This window comes from Epinephelus lanceolatus, chromosome 14 (assembly GCF_041903045.1).
Source record: "Epinephelus lanceolatus isolate andai-2023 chromosome 14, ASM4190304v1, whole genome shotgun sequence".
NCBI lineage: Eukaryota > Metazoa > Chordata > Actinopteri > Perciformes > Serranidae > Epinephelus > Epinephelus lanceolatus.
This window is the reverse complement of record NC_135747.1, coordinates 28,468,784-28,487,747: the sequence shown is the minus strand read 5'-3', so window position 1 is coordinate 28,487,747 and position 18,964 is coordinate 28,468,784. Positions and strand designations below refer to the sequence as shown.

Genomic DNA, 18,964 nt, shown 5'->3' with positions numbered 1-18,964 from the left:
TCACTTCTCTCTTTTGTAGCTTTAAAAAAAGCAACCTCTAGAAGTTGTTTTCAAGCCACTGACTGAAGCTGTGGTTTACAATAAAAATTCTCACAGTGTTGCTTTAATTTATCCTTGTTTACCCCCTCTCAGCGGGCAGCAGCTGCATGTCTGCATGCATCAATGTGTACATCGATTCCTCAGTTAATCAGAACGGGGAGTTGTCTGGGGAAGAATTAAACACGAACATACACTGTCTCATCTCAGGGTGGGTCTTAGTGCCTACAGTTATTTTTTTTGTACATCATGAGTCATTTAAGTGCACAATAATTTCTTTGAGAAAAATGGGTGTCACCTTGTATCAAATGCTCTCCTAATATAGGTGGGGCGGCCTGTTGTGTCTCTATAGCCTGTTCACATGGATTTCTGGAGACTCTCTTTGCTTAACAGGACAATACTGAGTGGAGCAAGTCTTAGATTTTGCTTGGAATTTATAGATTAAGTGGGAAAAAAGTGACAAACTAGTGCCTGCATGGAAAATCGCTGCAGGTCTGCTGTATGGCGGCTCTCCATTGTAAGATAAAAGTGGCATATTGTTAGTGCATACAAAGAAACCCGGTCTCCTACACACCTGTACTTTGCCTGCACACGCTACGGGAAGGCCAACCTGTTTTAAGACAATAAATATCCAGCTGCAGAGACAAAGAGGTGCCAGCCAATGTGTAGCAGTAATTACATAGTTTTGTGTAAAAGCAATAATGCAGATGTTCGGCGAGACTCACAACTCTTTCACACGTTGGTGGTGGGTGAGCGCATTTATCAGGTACCCATTAGCACATTCATAATGCATCGTAAGAGCAGTGGGTAGCAACATCTATAGTTCACTCACTATGAAAGAAAATGTCCTGGCACCGAAAAGATAAATTATTTAGCTTTAGTTTTATATAATGTGTCCTCTCAGCTGTACTCTGCTGGTTAAAAAACACCGTCCGCCAAGTTTCGTCCTCTGAAAAGCTTTGAAAACCAGGGTGCACATAGTTATTCAGCAGCTGCACACACAAACAAAATGACACTTTTCTGACGCAATGTCACTATAACCTGGAGAGAGGCTTTGTATTTTCTTCCCGGTGCTGTTTTGCTGCACAGGGAAGAAACTACAAAGGACAGACTGGTGCCTTTGATTCCAGTGGACTACAGTGAAGTGTGAATGTGTGTGTGTGGTCTTATTGTAATGAGTTTCAGTCTACTCTCGACCTCCGCTGCTGTTCTTGAAGGTGATGTGATCATGTGTTTGGGTGACATTGAGAGAAGTCCTGACAGCTCTGAGTGCTAAAACTCCACTTTCCTGTTGCTATCAGACAACTCACGGCACTTCAAAGGGCAACACACTCCAAACACCCCCCACACAAAAAGAAGACACTTAATTGCCCTTGACACATCTGTGTTGTCTTCTGCTTTTAAATGCTTTCACTGGCCTCAATCTTGTGATGTGAGGGCGATTAGGGAACATAGTGCCTTTGTGTTTAATTTAAAGCATTTGGTCCCGAAGCTGAGATGTTATCAGTTTTGTCACTAATTAAATTGCTCCAAACAAAAAAGCCTGCTACAGTTGCGAAGCGGTGCAGCTGTGGATATAAAACGTGCAGCCATGTGAAATAAACACATCAACACTGCCACTAAAATTAACTTTTTGGGGCACAGGAGCAGGTTATTTCCATCACAGACCCATGCATGCATGCTCTTATCAAACAGGCTATCACTGTAATATTAGATGAATCAGTGGGTTGACATTATGGTGCAAGCATGTTAGTGATATCCCTTTCAGCTGGGGCTCCTCTCTTGGCCTGGGTTTCCTGTTTTGCATGGGGTGTCACTATGTGCATGGAGCAGTTTGGGAAAATAAACCTGGATGTCAAGGGAACAATAACCCTCTGCATCTTCTCCTCAAGTTGAAGAACAACGTGCAGGCCTGCCTCCACTGTGAGCTGTGAGCTGTGAATGAACTCTTCAGTTTGGAGAAACCCGATTTTCTTAAATAGGACTCAGAGGCAGCAGCGTCGTTAACTGATCCACATTGAACTCTGCTGCATGTGTCAATTATCCCCCCTGATGTGTATTAAAGCAATCGTTGGTGTGAACCTTTCAGAGCCGAACGAGCTGCTGTTCAATGAGCTTCCTGCGATCATCACCACGATCCGGTAAAGTAAGCAGACAAAGGCTTTTTTTCCGCTACATGTTTAATCTGCAGCTCTGCTCCCAGAGAATCCTCAAATATTCAATCGTTTCAAGCAAACATCGTGCATGCACATCCTCCCCCCCGTGCAGCCCTGTGTCCTGCACAAAGCGCGCTGAAGCAGCAAATGTCGATCTGTATGGAAATGCTGCGGAAAGCGAACAAAGCCTTACCTAAAAACTGTGTCGGTCCTCACTGGATGCTGCTGCTGCTGCTGCTGCTGTCCGGAGGTCCATTTTGCTCCTGGTCGCCTTGTTGCACAGCGATCATGCAGCTCGGTTTGGCTCGCCTCTGCTCCCCGTTCACAGAGGAGATATCCACTACTACGCTGAGCGGCGCGGAGGCAGGGGCTGTGTTGTCTGTCACTCTGTTGCTGGCCTTTTTCTCGCATCCACATCCACTGAGTTGGAGGGGCGGAGTCAGAGAGGGCTCTGATTTTTGGGGGCCCTGGAGGGAAGGAAAGGAAAGGAGGAAGGAAGGGAGGGAGGAAAGGTGTATTGATATTGAATTTGATACCTTCCTGGAAGCAGCAGGCAGGGAAGAGACAGAGGAGGAAAAGGATTGTTTATCATAAATGTGATGACTTCACAGCAGTTCCAGTTCAAAGAGGAGACTTTTGGGAACATTATGTATTAAAAAAAAAAAAAAAAGAAAAAAAGCTCAGGCTATTAATAAAGCCCCATTTCCACCAAGCAGTTCAGTTCACTTCGGTATGCCTTCTTTTTCCGTTTCCACTGTGAAAAGTTGTGGATGGTACCAATGGAACCATTCTGTACCGTCCCCATTTTTGGTCCCTCCTCTGTTGGGGTACCTAGCACACAGATCTGGTACTAAAAGGTGGAGCTGTGAACACTGCAGTCTGTTGATTGGTCAGTAGAGGACGGTCACTCTGCTCAGGGCTGAGTTGCGGCTGGTTTTGAGGTTCATGTAACCACCGTTCATACTGTGGAGAGTTTTATAGTAGACTGTAACTATAAAATGAAAGGATGTTTTGCTGCCTCTCACAGCAGCTGGAGTCTGAGAAAGAATAACTTAATTCACTGGGCCGACTGCCGGCAACTTTTAAGGTGGAACATTAACTTGTAATGTTACTCAATGCATGAGCTGACGACGTGAATCCATCAGCACACCATAAATTTCACTGACCATTACTTTAGTTTTTATATGACAGACACTTTTAGTAATGAGTGGATCTTTAGCATATATATATATCAATTTCGACCAGGTTATTTGAACTGCATATATTCTAATCCTCTCTTGGAGAAAAAAAAGCATCGCAGAGCATCGTTCCTGTGGGCTCCGGCAACACTAAACCCCTGAGCTTGCCTGAGAAGGACTAAATGCATAAACCTGCTTCTTTTAAATATCCCATGGAGAGACTCTCACTGCAGCCTGTTTTATTTTGTATTGAAAATGCCTCGTTCTGTGGGCGATAAACAAGGTACAAACTTCCCTCTGTGTCACCGGTAATGAGGAAATACAGTGAGTGCTGGATGGAGCAGTGAGTGACAACAACCCCGCCCACATTTAAGAGCACTGTTTGCGGTGGAAACGCTAGGGTCTAGGTACCATGTCTGAAGGGTTACTGTTGGTTCCAAAGGTGCCATACTGAAAGTGTTTGGTGGAAACGGGGCTAAAATGTTTATTTGAACCAGTATGAATATTATTTATTCATTCACTCATCCCTGGCGGACTCTATAGTGTGGTGCATAACCACCGGTGAAAGGGTGAATTATTGCTTTTATGTTTAGTTTTTTTGTACAGATTAATCAAACAGAACATGGTAATTAGTGATCACTACCAGTGCTAATAGGCAGATTTTGTTACTTCAGACAATTCCCTCTGTTTCCAGTCTATAGCCCATATCCCACGGCACAAAAAACCCAGTGACACCCACTAACATCTGGCTTTGGTATTCAATGGGAAAGGTTACAATCGGTATTCACTGGGTGCATTTCATTATGCTAACATGTCTCCTCACATCCCTCACTCGCTTCCTCTCCTCACGTCTTAGGCCTACCCACGGGAGATGTGAGCGAAGGAGGCGAGGAAGAGACACAAGGATGAAGGAGCCAGAGCTTCTAGATAGATAGATAGATAGATAGATAGATAGATAGATAGATAGAGGCAAGCATTCTGAGGAACCTAAGTTATTAATAATTTTAAGGAACATTGTGCAATTATCCAACTTCCACCTTCACTTCCCTCTCTCTCTTTCTCCTCTTTCTGTCTCCCTCTCACACAACAGGCAGCTTTATCATCAGCGCTGCTGCAGTCAGGCTGTTTTTCAGCCGTTGACCACGAATATCTGTTAAATTCAACATATTTAAATCTCTCCTGTCATAATGTCAGGTATAGATACTGTCCTGTGCAAATATGTAGGCCTAAAACCATGTTCTAACAGCAAGTAAGTGCCCCATGTCCACACTGAATCCGTTAAATATACACTTCTGTAACATCATGTCAACAAATCACTGTACCGATTAGCAAACAAAAATCAAGCTGCTGCTTTGTGTGATGCTATATTTAATTTAAATTATCCCATATCTTCCACAAATTGATGGTGCATTAGGCAACATTGCATCATGACACTACAGTGTAAGCAATGTGAAAATAAACTGTGTGAATAAAGAATCATGAGGAGGTGCCACATATGTCACAGAACGCAAACCTGTGGGATACAGCGGTGTTTCCCTGCTCTGAGCTCCTCCAGAAGCTTCCTGCCTCCTCTCTCCTTGTCTCCTCCAGGTGCATTACAGCGATTGGAGGATCCTTATTGATGGCCAAGGGGAAATGATTTCCAGGTCACAGGAGGAGATATGAGGCGAGGAAGCATAAGTTAGCGTGATGAAAACTCCCGTCCCGGGTCAAATCACTCTGCAGTAGTCGTGGGTATTTATCAGCTTCAGCTCTGATTGGCTCTGTCTGACAGTAATGGATCATACAACACCCAGGTGGACATACTAATATCAGCCCCTTTGCTGGCACGCTGGCACAAAATGCTGTCTGTCCAAGCAGCACTCAAATATTGTTTGAAGTTTAGTCTGCAGTTTGAAAGATAGAAAAAAGTAATGGATATAAAAATGAAGTTACCACTGTGACATTTTCACTGGCTCCCATTCTGCTTTCCTCTGGCCTGTCTGTGAGACCAACGTCACACACCAGTGAAAGGCATACTTCTCTGCTGCAGAGCTGTGTACACAACTCTAGTCTACCAGTGGTCTATTGCCGATTTTGTAACCATTTTCCTGCATTCAAAAAACCTGCATACACATGCTAATTTGGGTGCTAAGCTACTGGGCTGCTGCCTACAGACTTCCAGGTACACAACTGGCAATTGTGGAGATATGTGAAATTGACAAACTCTTTATTTCTTTTGTCATTTTCAGCTGTAACGGTAAGAAATAAACATGGTGGTCCAAACTATCTGACGTTTCCTCCGGATGTCCGAGCTCCTTACCCTATCTCTAAGGCTGAGCCCAGCCACCCCACGGAGGAAAATCATTTCAGCCACTTGTATCTGCAATCTCATTTTCTCGGTCACTACCCAGAGCTCATGACCATAGGTGAGAGTTGGGACGTAGATGGACCAGTAAATCTCCCTCTTCACCACGATGGTCTGGCACAGCACCTGCACCAAACCGCAGATCCATCTCACGCTCCATTCTACCCTCACTCACAAACAAGCCCCCAAGATACTTGAACTCCTCTGCTAATGGGACGTTTCTGCTTTGCTCTTTTTTGGTTTATTGTACCTTTATTGGCATCTTTGATGAACCAAATCTACTGGCACAGAAGCTAAACAATCTACTATTCTACTGAGGACAGGAGGCTTTACCTTACACATTAACTGATTGAGGCAGCAGTTGACCAGTATCTCCTGTGTAGTGGGAAGTAAAATTATTGTTTTTGTCAATGAAATCAGGTGGCTTTCAGATAGCAGCTTCAGTTCCCTTTCTCAAAGGGTTGTCTGACAGCATAGTATATCCTTTTATTTAGAGCTATGATAGACACAAGGGGGTTTTGATCTGTTGCTTTAACTCTCAGCAAGAAAGCAATTAAGCATAGGCTATTTTTCCAGAATTTAAGGAAAGAAAAAAGTCAAGTTCACCTTGTTTTATTTATTCAGTGCTTTCAGCCAGCTCCAACATTTTTGGCCTGTGACCCCTTTCAACAAAGGAGTTTCTACTTGCAACCTCTCGTCACAGAATTCTGTGCATTCAGGGAAACAGGGCAAAACTATCCAATATTTTACAAGAAAAAAACAACACACAACAAATCTGAGGAGAAAATTTTTTTTATTCTTTTTTCTTGTCACATTAATCTTCTTGCAACCCCTCAGATTCATCTTGTGACCCTTTTAAGGGAACGTCTGACGCTCAGGTTGGAGACCCCTGCTTAGCTGATCCACGGGGCATTGCAGGATAGTGATGAACAAAGTCATGATTCACTCACGCAGCACACCTACTGTCCCAGTCCCAACATGCAAGCAAATAAATCAAGTTAGAACAAGTCAGATGCCATTAAAAATAATGAGTAAAAGCGTGTTTAATGTTGTTTCCCACTGTAAATCGTCAGTGGGTTGAGATCATCAAACAGAGGGAGGGAGATTCATTACTTTGGTGCAGCTACAGATGAAACTGAAACCTCTGTCACCAAACAGTAACAGAGTCTCAAAGGGTCTCAGGTGTCTGACAGGGTTGCGTAAGGACAGAAAGCTTTTCCGTTTTTAGACTGTGCAGTTTCTGATAAACAAATACAGAGAGTTTAGTTTCAGTTACTCTGACAGGGAGCCAAAGATGGGGAGGCAAAAAGAGGGGTCTAACATGGTCCCTTTGGTCTTGTTAAAAAACTTGCTGCAATGTTTTGAGCCAACTGACAGTGGCATTTACAGTATGGATTTGGAAACTGAAAGGAAATGTGCAGAAAGGAAATTGTGCATATGTTGACTTCAACATCTATAAAAGAGATGGCTGGAAAAAAAGTTAATAACCATAGAGATTTAAGATATATTGAATATAATTGCTTTTAAATGAAAAGACAGCATGTCATGTGCTCAGTTAGCTCCAGCTTATCAGAATGGAAGTGGGGATGTATTCACAAAGCTTCCTGGTACAAAGAGTTTTAGAATTTCCTCTTAAACTTTTAAGGTGATTAAGAGTTTCCTAAGCAGAGAAGAAAATGGCAGGAAGACAAAAAGGTAGGAGAAATAATGCTGAAACAATACAGATTAGATCATGCAGGGATAATGTTTGTGTTGGATATCATCAGAGATGCTCTCACATCTCCCACCCAACGCAATAACGATACAAAGCCAGAAATAAAACACTTTGATATCTGATAACTGGAACAATGTGTCAGTGCAGCAGTGGTGACTTGGGTGTGTCACAGTATTCCATCAGCACAATGATCTAACAATTACAGCACTTGCCCGGTCACATATAGTGACTCAGTGCGTATCATTTCCATTGGATGACAACACCTGGCAGGCTCACAGAAGACCAGGTTTGTGAATATCAGTAACACCACACAAAAGAATGCATCATACCTAGCAACAAACATCCTCATTAGGGTCCGGGCAGCTAAGCTGCCAGGACACTATTGTAATCCGAGGTATTCTTCTTCTTTCTTCTTTCTTCTTTCTTCTTCCGAGGAAATCATACTTCCCATGGGTGAAAACTAACCAAACTTTGCACAAAGGTCCAGTCTCATGCCAGATATCCTCAGCTGTAAACTCAAGCCAATAGTCCTGATGGTGGCGCTACAGCAAGCGTCTAAAGTTCAAAACATTGAAAATTCATAACAAATCAACCATACGTGCTACAACTTCACACCTTTCATCAAACTGTAGCCCCAATACTGAAGAAACTTTTGTACATTTAAACCTATTAAAAATTAGGAAGTTCATCACTCTGTTTTTCTCAAAAACTGTAAAACTTCTTAAACCTACCTCCTCCCACAGTTTTTGCTCAATTGACACCAAACTTGCTACAGAGCATCTTCAGACTGTCCTACAAAACTATGTTTCTCGGATTTTTGATTTATCAAAAATTGAGCCTACAGTGCATCAAAATGTTTGACTGTAAACGGTACTGTAAACATATACATGCAAATTCTTGTTAAATAAATCTTCAATGTTCATGAAAAAAATGACAAAATTCTAGAGTCATGTTAGATGATGTGTGGCAAATTTCAGAATTTTATCTCAAAAACTGAGTTTTTGACAGCATTTTGAATTTTGCTCTAATGTGAACAATTGGAGTCAATGTAAAAATGGCAATTTTAAACATCAGTTTTTCACTTATGGAGCAAATCAATCATTGTTACAAACACATTACCAACATCTCCATGCTGTCTAGATGCAATATGTGTATTTTCAGATTTTTGTTTCAATAACTGAATTTTTTTACAGTGGTTTGAAATCTGCTTTTCCATGCATGGATGGCTGCTAAACCTGCACATCTGGCTTAGTCAGTTTGTGACTGTCACTGACTAATTAGCTCAGTGAGATAGAAATTGATTCTTAGTCTCAGAGGTTGTGAGTTCAAGCCTCAGCTGATGCAAAAGGCAGATTATGTTGCTAAATTCCTAAATGTCTTCCAGTTCTTCTGCTTCTTGCTCAGAATTGCCTAAAAATGCCTGGACCCGACCCATCGCTGCGCAGCAGCTATAATTAAGATTAAACTTTCTGTCCCGTCCTTGCGCAAAGCTAAGTTAGATGCTACTCTTTGAGAGTATTCGTCAGAATGTTTTAGGATATGGTCCCAGATCCAGTCAAGTTCAAGTCAAGACCAAGTCCAAAGGCAAATGCCGGTGCTAATAAAATGATTAAGGAATCTCAACAAAGAGCCCAGCTAGCTTTTTTTCTATGTTTCAAGTGTTTATGCTAAGTTAAGCAGCAGCTGGCAGTAGGTTAACTTTTACAGTGGGTCACACACCGCTCTATTTCTTGTTGTCAGCTGCCAGTTAACCAGCAGACACATTAGGAAGTCACTTCTCCCAGCCAAGCTAAGCTAAGCTAAGCTAACCAACTGCTGGCTGCAGCCTTATATTTACCAAACAGATGTGAGACTGCTAAATCAACAGGCCTATATTTGGGAGAGGCCTTTAATTCCTTTCACACAAAACTGTTGCTCAGCAAAAACCTGGAAATACACAAAAAAAAAAGTCTTCAGATAATATATAATTTAGGAATCATTCATTTGATCTCGCTCAGACAGACAGCGCATCACAGAGGGAGTGAGTTAAGGCACTTAAGGATTACCAAACCCAGCATACCGACACAACACCACTTTATCCTGATAAAACAACACTTGCAACTTGGATTAATTTTTATGAAAATCCCCTTTGATTCTTTTGATCTGAGGACCCTTACGGACTAAAGGAATATAAATAACTTACATGGTAATCAAGGAATAGACACATAATTTGAGGTAGCCAACAACCCGGTTTTATACATCCGAAGAACTTCTATTAAAATGAACTGCTATGCAATCAGAGCCGACTAACAACCAGACTAATTGAGACAAGTGTTCAAGTGACAAGTGTCAAAATGTGAAGCCACAGCGGCCTAGTAAAAGGGACTGGCATTTAATCGGGCCTTGGCTTTTAATTTAAGTTTTACAGTAATCTTCTCATCTAACTTCTTTGCAACAAAGCAAATAAATATATTCCCAAAATGTTGAACTATTGCTTTAAAGTGCTCAAAGAGTTCCACAACAACTGGGCAAACCATCCATCTGATGGTGAAGATCGTGTGATAGGTATGATATGATCAGACAAGCTACTTAATGGACACTGAGCATGGATGTATAAAGATAACTGCATTGAAGGCAGGTGTTCATTCTGGTTAAAGTTGCTCAGCAGTGCATGAAAAAAGCTTGATTTCCGCAGCATGAAATTACACAAATCTTCCACATTGTGGAGATAATAAAGCAAGTGCTCCAGAGACTGCCGCTAGCCGAGCAGCTAACTTCCAGTTTAGCCCTCTGCTAACTTTCTTTCATAATGTAAGTCAATGGGAAAAGTGTTTTTGGGCCACATGACATCACTCAATGAACTCAGACTAATTCCTCATTTGACCGCAGTGTAAAATTGACTTCAATGCTTGGTGCTGTTCCCAGGGGTGTGTGTGTGTGTGTTAAATATAGAAAGCAGTCCGTAGATTGTGTTATTGTGCTGTGCAGGGATCAACCAGTGTAATGCGGGCTGTGCGTTTTGTGCTGCTTTCTTAATTACCTCATCAGTAAATGTCAAACGTTCAAATGGTCCCGCCATCTAGATTTATTTATTCATTTGTGCTCCATCAGATGCAGGCGCTACTGCTGCATGCTGCAATTACTGCTGCACAGCCAAATGTGCCAATGAATAATAAATCACAACACAAAGAGATCTAACCAGCTGTCTTTGAACCATCGGACCAACTGGAAAGTAAACATGCATGGTGTTTAGAAACAACCTCTCCAGCCACTGAAACTCTGGGGAGATGTTCAGATGGCCTCTTAGAGAACGGAGGACGGACACTTGTAATGGTGGAACATGTGAAATTTTCCCCTTAAGCACACGCACACAAAGATCCAGATCCACATGCATATGGATCAGGGAGTTAGCACGGATACTCAAACTGTTGCCTCGAAATAATGCAACCAGAGCTATTGGCTCCATTGCACACATGCTGTTCTCTTCAAAGTGAAGCTCAATAGCGGGGCGTTTGGAGGCAGATGACTCACACGAACTCACTGGTGTGCGCAGAGACTGTGACTGAAAAATGGAGAGTGTGAGTGGGCTGTGGGAATTGTGTTTCTGGCCCAGAGCAATATGTTAAGACCTGTGTACTGAAATGTCTCCTACAGTCGTCCCAGCCGCCCCCCAGCAGGTCAGCAGCTCTTTGTTGAACACCTGACTCAGGTTCTTATCGTCTTTCTCCAGGTGCGTGTCAGTCAGCCACACTTCATTATACCACTGCCTTTGTAGTGGTCCACCAAGAAAAAGAATCTCACAATGAGGGAAAGAAGTGTGTAACTAGGTGTGTGAAAGTGTGTGCTTGTGTGTTACGGCAGGAGAAGAGCGTATATGTGTGTAGTGTGTAGTGTGTGTGCATGAAAGTGAATCCTGCTCTTTTTAGCCCAGCTGCAAAGCTGCTTCCGTTGAAAATGACTGATGACCAGGATCAAAGGGACCAATTAACCCTTCACTGAGTCCTGCTCCCCTGGTGGCTACCCGCCTGTCACGCTCCCCATTCTAGCATTGCATGTATACAATTTATAATAATAGTGATGGCAGATTTTAAAATGTGTTGTAATTTTTTAAACAATGTGTCCTTGATTTCAGACAGAGGGGGACAAAAGCAGCCTCTCATTCATAGTCCAAGACCTCCGTGAGAACTCTCCAGCTGATCTGTTTTAAAACCTAGAAAAGGCTCTTAAATGTATACTTCTTCAACCATGTGTGGGTAGTATATGTAACTTCAGATTGTACTTCCTCATTTTTGTGTGTCCGCTGCCACCACAGACACAAAGAGACCAAACTCAGATCAAATGATAACACCAAGAAGTGCTTAACAAATATCAACCAAAATTCTGTTAATACATTGCTTATGTCTTGCCTGAAATGTTTTTAGAAACATATTTTAACTAACTGTTTAACAGCTATACTGCATACAGCATAGTGTTTGATACCAGCCAGCCACCGCATTGTTTTCAGACAGGCAGCTCCGATTACGTCACCCACCTGCAGGAGCTTTTTGTGGTCCGGTTCAGCACAGTAAATTGTGGTAGTTGTTGGTTTGCTACCTCTCTGGTCATGTAGCAGCAGTTGCAAAAGTATATGTGCTATTTACTGCATAGACAGCCCTAGTCTTATGAAAAAAAAAAAAAGTGGGCGGGTCTTAGCTGGAGGCAAAACAATTCAGCAAATACAGTCATTAGCTAACAAGTTCTACTGGTTTGTTTTAGACAATACAAGATGTTGCGAGTGGTGCCAGAGCGCACACTGGCACAAACTGGACTGCTCATAAATTCGGAGCACTGTTTGATTAAAAATTAACCATTTAATTAACTGATTAATGAATTGTTTGTTAATTGTGTATAGAAATATAATGCTCCTCTTCTTCGAACAACAGGGCTCTCATTTTAGTGTGGCTTTCTGGGCCACAAGTGTTACTTGAATAAGTAAACACTGCCCAGCGGGACCAGACTGGCCGACCTGTATGCTCTCACTCAGTGGATGGATGGATGTTGAGGGACCATGGGAAATTTGAAAATTCTATGACAATTTCTATAATATAGTTTCTGACTATGATAAAGGGTGTATTTGATGAAATTTCAGGTTCTACAGAAAAAAGTTAGACGTGCCATATCCTGGTCCAGCTCCCACTGACCCTCTTTTTCATAGTTTCGGTCCTCTGAAGGTCACTGACTGTAACATCTTTCACAATGCTTATATAATGTTTCAGGTAGTATTTAAGCTCTACAACAGACTCTGTGACCTTATTCCAATTAAGTCGTCCTGTCACACATATAAGAGTAGAAAAAACATCTTATAAAGGGCAAAAAGGTAAACTTAAATGTGCAAGGTTTAGCGTGGTTTGCAGGTCTGCAGGTATTGAATGAGATTATCTGTTTCTGTTTTCAAAAGCGACTCAGGCAGCAATTACAACAAAAATATGTTCATCTTAGGAGTCCTTATATGCCCTGTCTTTTCTTAAATCTAGACGTGTTCATTAACACATTATAAAGTAAAATGGGCTTCATGTCTGGGCCCCTATTCTCAAGCTTTCGAAAGCCCATCATGGTGTTCCATTTCACATCTTCATCATTTCCTTTGAATTGTACATGTACTTTTTCTTTATCTGTTTTTGTGAATAAATTTGTGAATCAAAAGTCCCTCCCCTGTGCTCAAAAAATTAGTTGTCATGCCTCCCTCTTTTTGCACCACCCCTTACCCCCTCATAAATAATGAACAGTCCCTAACCTAACTAAATGTGCTTTAAACAAAGACAAGGGATAAAATGGTGGTCAGTAAATCACTGCCATTATGATGACCTTGGCACAAAGTCACACACATAGACTAAACATTCTATATTACCTTCTGGTACTGAAAGAATGCTGTTTGTCAAACTGTCTGCACTATACATGCTAACACCACCATGCTGTTGGGCTTGCAAAGCAACCAATGTGTGATTGTTGCTGCTATATGATGAACGTTAAGGACAACTGTTTCCTGTATAACCACTTACAGATTCATATTAGTAAGCAGCAGGTGGCTATGTTTCTGTGCAGCAATGCAGTCAAGTTGTATAATTGCCTAGAGTTGGTTCGTGTTCTCATGGCAGCATTTACAAGCGGACCAGATCTATTTACAGGCGTCTTTCTGCTCTTGACTGGTCAGAATTTCCATGTGAGAAAAATCCAGGAAGTAAACAAATCGTTGAAGAAGAGTACACTTGCAAGATAAATGTGACACTTTCTAATGTCACAATGGAGGGACAAATACGCAGGTTGATTTTAGCGCTGCTCATCGTGGACTATATTGCTGTCATTGTTCATTTTAGTCAAACCATACAGTTTGAAAATGAGGCGCGGCTCCAACTAGAAAACAATGTTTTGATGCATTGGATGTGCTGAATGTGCATATTAAGGCAGTACAGGAGGAGGTGCACATTAATAATCCTCCAGGACTGTAACATGCTCATGTTTAACCCAAACAATGTGTCATGTGACTGCAGTTGGTTCAGATCCAGGTCGGAACACGTTCTCACCACAAACAAGCTGCACCAGAGTTCATTTGTAACCGGACTGAGACCACATCTGCACACCCAAGTACGATTGCTTGGTTCACACCTGCCCAAATGAACCACACTGAGGGGGCAAATGAACTTAAGTTCGACCGAACCAAACCAAACAGGGCAGGTGTGAAAGCACCATTTGTGTGCAGTTTCTTTACAAAACACAGCCTTGTCTTCAAAGTCTTAAATAATTCATCCTGATAAACTTGTAACACAGCTTTGTGCTACATGTGCCTGTCTTGCAGCAAATATTTTTTAAAGTGACACCACAGCTCTATCAACAGCAGTTCTCTTTACTTTATGTAATTTACAAGCCCAAGCCGGTTCAAAGACACAGCGAGGTCACGAGGTCACCATTCTCGGAACCCATCGGCTGTATTCGGCGTCTGACTTCTGGCAGATGGCGATACAGCCTCTGGGGGCAAACCCCCGATTTTTTGGCATTCCGGTTTGAGAAGGCGAATTTCCATTTCCGACTTTCGTTTATATATAAGTAAATATGCTGACCCATTGCGATGGATTCAGAGTTTGCAGTGACGCCAATTACGTTCCGCCTTGTTAGTTCACCGCACGGAGCGTTTAACCTGGCAACGACTGCAGCCGGCTCAAACGTGATTGGTCAATATCACGCGGACTACAAACAGCCTAGCACCGGAAACCAGGGCTCTACATCTTCAAGTACATGCGACCACAGGTTAACACCTACATCGTCAACATACAGTGGGTTCCCTTTATAATGAAAGTAACTTGAGAAATCTCCAACAGCAAGCACACTTGCATTACCACATGGAGGATTATCACCACTTCATTTGAACTGACGTAATTAAGCAATATGACACTGTTATAGTGAATATTTGCATGGCTGTGATCCGGTTGTAGGTACAAGGCCGCAGGCAGAGTGCTGAAGATAATTAACTGTTGTATAATCTGCAATTAATATATGCCATCAATTCAACCACATATATTTGATCAACTATTAAAATTTACATATTATTGTATATGGCACAAAAACTTCTAATCTTTTCCACATCCAAATGTGTGTAGGTATATTCATGTCTGTGCCACTGCTGAATGAATTATAAATAGTTGAAGCAGGTAAAGTGTGTGTAGCAATGCCAGTCAGTGCAGTTAACAGCACACACATAACTGCAGGGGGATGACACAGTGTCAATAGTAACCTCTACGCCTCATATAGTAGCCCTCCAATTAAATGGCTCTTTCCAGTCCTTGCACCATCTGTTATAAAAACATGAACGGGTCCAGATTTTTACTACAAATCTTGTCAAGGCACCACTGTCTTATTTAATTTTACTGGGCTCTGGCAATTTGGTGTTTGGTTGCGATGCGACTTCCCTCCACATCTGAAAATAAACCTTATGGTGTGCACTTCGTTTGGTGTGTCATGCTTTTCTCATAAAATGCACAATTGTTAGAATATACGGACTTATCTCCTGTACTGCTGGAATATCACTCCACACTGACAAGTGAACGAGTGATGTTGAAGAATAACATTGCACAAGATATTGAAAAGTAGTAATGTGTATGTATATATAGTTCAGATTTTCTTATTGGTAACATTGATAATGAAAATAAATTAAATAATACTATTGATAATACTAATTCAATTATGCTTAGGACATCCAAATGGCAAAAGCACCCCTGCTTGCAGGAAATATATGTCCGCAACAAAAAAGGAACAGGGCAGAAGAGGACAGCGAAAAACAGAAGTGAAAAAATAGTGAAGCAACATCCATCTTGAAATTGTCCATGATAAACGGAAGGTAATGTTAGCCCATCAAGAAACGAACAGCAGTCTAATAGCTGCACAGTATCATTTCATAACTCAGGTAGCCATGGTACCAAATGCAAGACAGGGGCAGAGAGTGTCAACAGACTAGGGTGGAAACTCAAGTGGAGAGAAGCAAGCAATAGGAGCAATATGACTTTAAAGCCAAACACTGTTCATCTGCACACACTGCGATGACACACAGCTGGTTGCATATCAGCAAAGTTTCCCTGCTTCCCTTCACTGGTTCCTGTACAGCAGGGTCAGTCTTTTTTCCACTGTTATAATTCAGTAGGCTATATCTTCAGTAGCTAGCTAGCTAACCCCACCCTTTTCAGGGTTTGATTTTGGTTTTGGAACAGGGAAGAAATGTATATCTTTGTCCAACCTCTCCAGGTAACGAGTGTCGTTAATACACAACGTGCCCCAGGCACAACATTTAGCTCCAAATGCACAAAACCAGCCTGAAAATGAAGGAAATCTGAAACGACTACATTAGAGTCAATGGAGCACAACTGTGTTGTTGTCGGACCTTTGCTATGATTGGCCAGTCTGCATTTAGGGGGACTTAGCAAAGGGTCAACTGGAATAACTTCTAAACAGATTCACTATGACCAAATGTTATAATAAGAAACACACACACACACACACACACACACACACACACACACACACACACCATTTTGCCATGTTCCCTTACAACTATTGTGACTTGACACATGTTCTTTTCCTTTGTCACCTGTCTGTGGCTGAACTCTTCCTTTTATGAGAATGAAGGTCTTCACTCTCATTTCCGCAAGCTGTAACATACGGAGAGCGGTGCATAAAGCCAGCACTGACATCCCTTCTGCTGTGCTGTTTTCTATGTAGGCTTCTGCCTGTGCGTTAAAATCAAAACACAACCAGCAGTACCCTCATCATCGCTACCTGCGTAATCATCATCGAGACACATAACTGTGTGAGTGAGATGAATCAGAGCAGTCAAAGCTCTCTGCCACCACTGAAATCATATACGAACATCTGGCCATCTCTCTGATCTAGCCCACTTTACTGTTCCCCTCAACTAATTGTGGCCATTAAAAACCTGGGAGAGCATGACGGTTTCCATGGCAATACACTGATGTGCTCGGGTGTTTCGAGCCTTAAATATCCTGGTCATTTCATGCCATCTGTTTCCCCTGATCGCTATATCTCGGCTGATTTGGAAATTATGTGAGTCAACACATCACGGACGCCTTGCTGACTTAATGGGCTCGTTCATATCAACAAAACGCTGGTGGAGGTGTTTGATGAAGGCCTGACAGAGTGAAGGATGGGGCTTCTGAGAGCATTTTGCCAGGTTTATATTCAATTCTCTCAAAACTACAGAGAAGGAAGTAAACAGCAAACGATGTAGGGAAATGAGGGGTGACTTAGCCCTTATTGGAGTTGTGTCTGGTGGCCATTTAATGAGTCTGATGAGCCCATCTCTGGTGTTAATATGTAGGAAGGAGAAGCCAAATGATCTGCTGGTAATGGCTGTTGAGTTGTTAGGACTAGAATACCAAATTCTGTATCTCATTTTAACACATGGTTGTTATTTTTGAAATGTAGATTTAGGTGTGAACCTGTGGATAAGATGTTCTACTATTCATTTGTGTGCGGAGAGGCAACAGAGCCAGATCATCAGGTCTATCACCATGTAAGCCGCTTTCCACGATTATTCAGAATATGACATTATTCTGAATTTGATACAGGTTGTGTATGGAAGAGAGTTACTGCCTCAAGTGAAGGATTTCAAGTGTCTTGGGGTCTTGTTCATGAGTGAGTGTAGAATGGAGCATGAGATGCAGCATCTGCGGTGATGTGGAAGCTGCACCAGACCATCGTGGTGAAGAGGGAGCTGAGCCGGAAGGCAAAGCTTTCGATTTACTGGTCCATCTACGTGAGTCATGAGCTCTGGGTAGTGACCGAAAGTGGCCAAGTTTCCTCCGTAGGGTGGCTGGGCTCAGCCTTAAAGATAGGGTAAGGAGCTCGGACATCAAGACAGAGCTCGGGATAGAGCCGCTGCTCCTTCATGTCAGAAGGAGTCAGTTGACTGATCCGGGCATCTGATCAGGATGCCTCCTGGGCACCTCCTGTTGGCGGTGTTTCGGGCAAGTCCCACTGGTAGGAGGCCACAGGGCAGACCCAGGACATGCTGGAGGGATTACATATCTCATCTGGCCTGGAAAGGCCTTGGGGTCCTGTGGGGAGCTGGAAAGCTTTGCTGGTGAGAGGGACATCTGGGGTGCTTCGCTTGGCCTGCTGCCCCCACGACCTGGCCCCAGATAAGCGGATGAAAATGGATGGATGGATGGATGGATGGATATGCTGATACTATTCTGGTTTTAGAAGCGTTCCTTGGACATATCTACAGGGAATATAGAATTCGTCTTAACTGGGTTTGTACCACAGTTTGCAACACACAGCCTCTTGCCTGTTAATGGTTAGCTCTGTACACTGACAAAGCTGGGTCAGAGATGCGTACCCAAAAGAAAAGCCAACAATTCTTTGTGGAAGGAGAAACATACCTTCTTTTAAACATTATTAAAAGTCTGATTTTTTTACATGAGCAAATTTTGGAACGCTGGTTTTCAAGACGGTATTTGAAGGAATGAACGAGGGAGGCTGTGTTGGCACAGCTGCCACTGGGGGAAAACTATGTAAGAAAAGAAACTTTTGACGCAAAAAAGCAAAATAGCATAAGCAGCTCAAGCCATTCCACTTTTCCATATTTTGACGTGATACACAGCATGTTAGAACACGTTAATTGGTGTATGCACAGATGCATATTAGTGAAATATAACCTTCCACTCAAAGTAGGAATATCTTTTTCTGAGTAAAGGCCAAGAAAGGATATCGTCAATGACAAAGCTAGCATGCTGATGTTCAGATGCCATGTTTATGTCCACCATCTCAGTTCAGAGATTCAAATTTTTTTGTGGATCTGTGTGAACTGTTTTCAGTGAGTCCTGTCTCCAACATGCCTGTTGATGTGCAGCAGAAACTGTGAAGGGTAATTTATCAAAACGACATGTCTGATGCGCCCATAAGCACAGGGGATGTGTGGTTATTTCATGACAGTCTCATGGCGGGTGCACACAATATAGGCAGCATATCTGCCGTGCATAATTGAGACTGCAAAAGGAACAGATAGCTG

General features: G+C 42.3%; 1 protein-coding gene across 1 annotated transcript in view; it reads right to left on the bottom strand.

Moving 5' to 3' along the window:
- Positions 1-2,618, bottom strand: part of LOC117251267 (beta-galactoside alpha-2,6-sialyltransferase 2-like) — a 77,633-nt gene extending 75,015 nt beyond the window's left edge. Inside the window, exon 1 of the mRNA XM_033617423.2 lies at positions 2,386-2,618. The gene's annotated coding sequence lies outside the window, so the exon portion shown is untranslated. The remainder of the gene's footprint in view (positions 1-2,385) is intronic.
- Between the last annotated feature and the right edge of the window lie 16,346 nt (positions 2,619-18,964).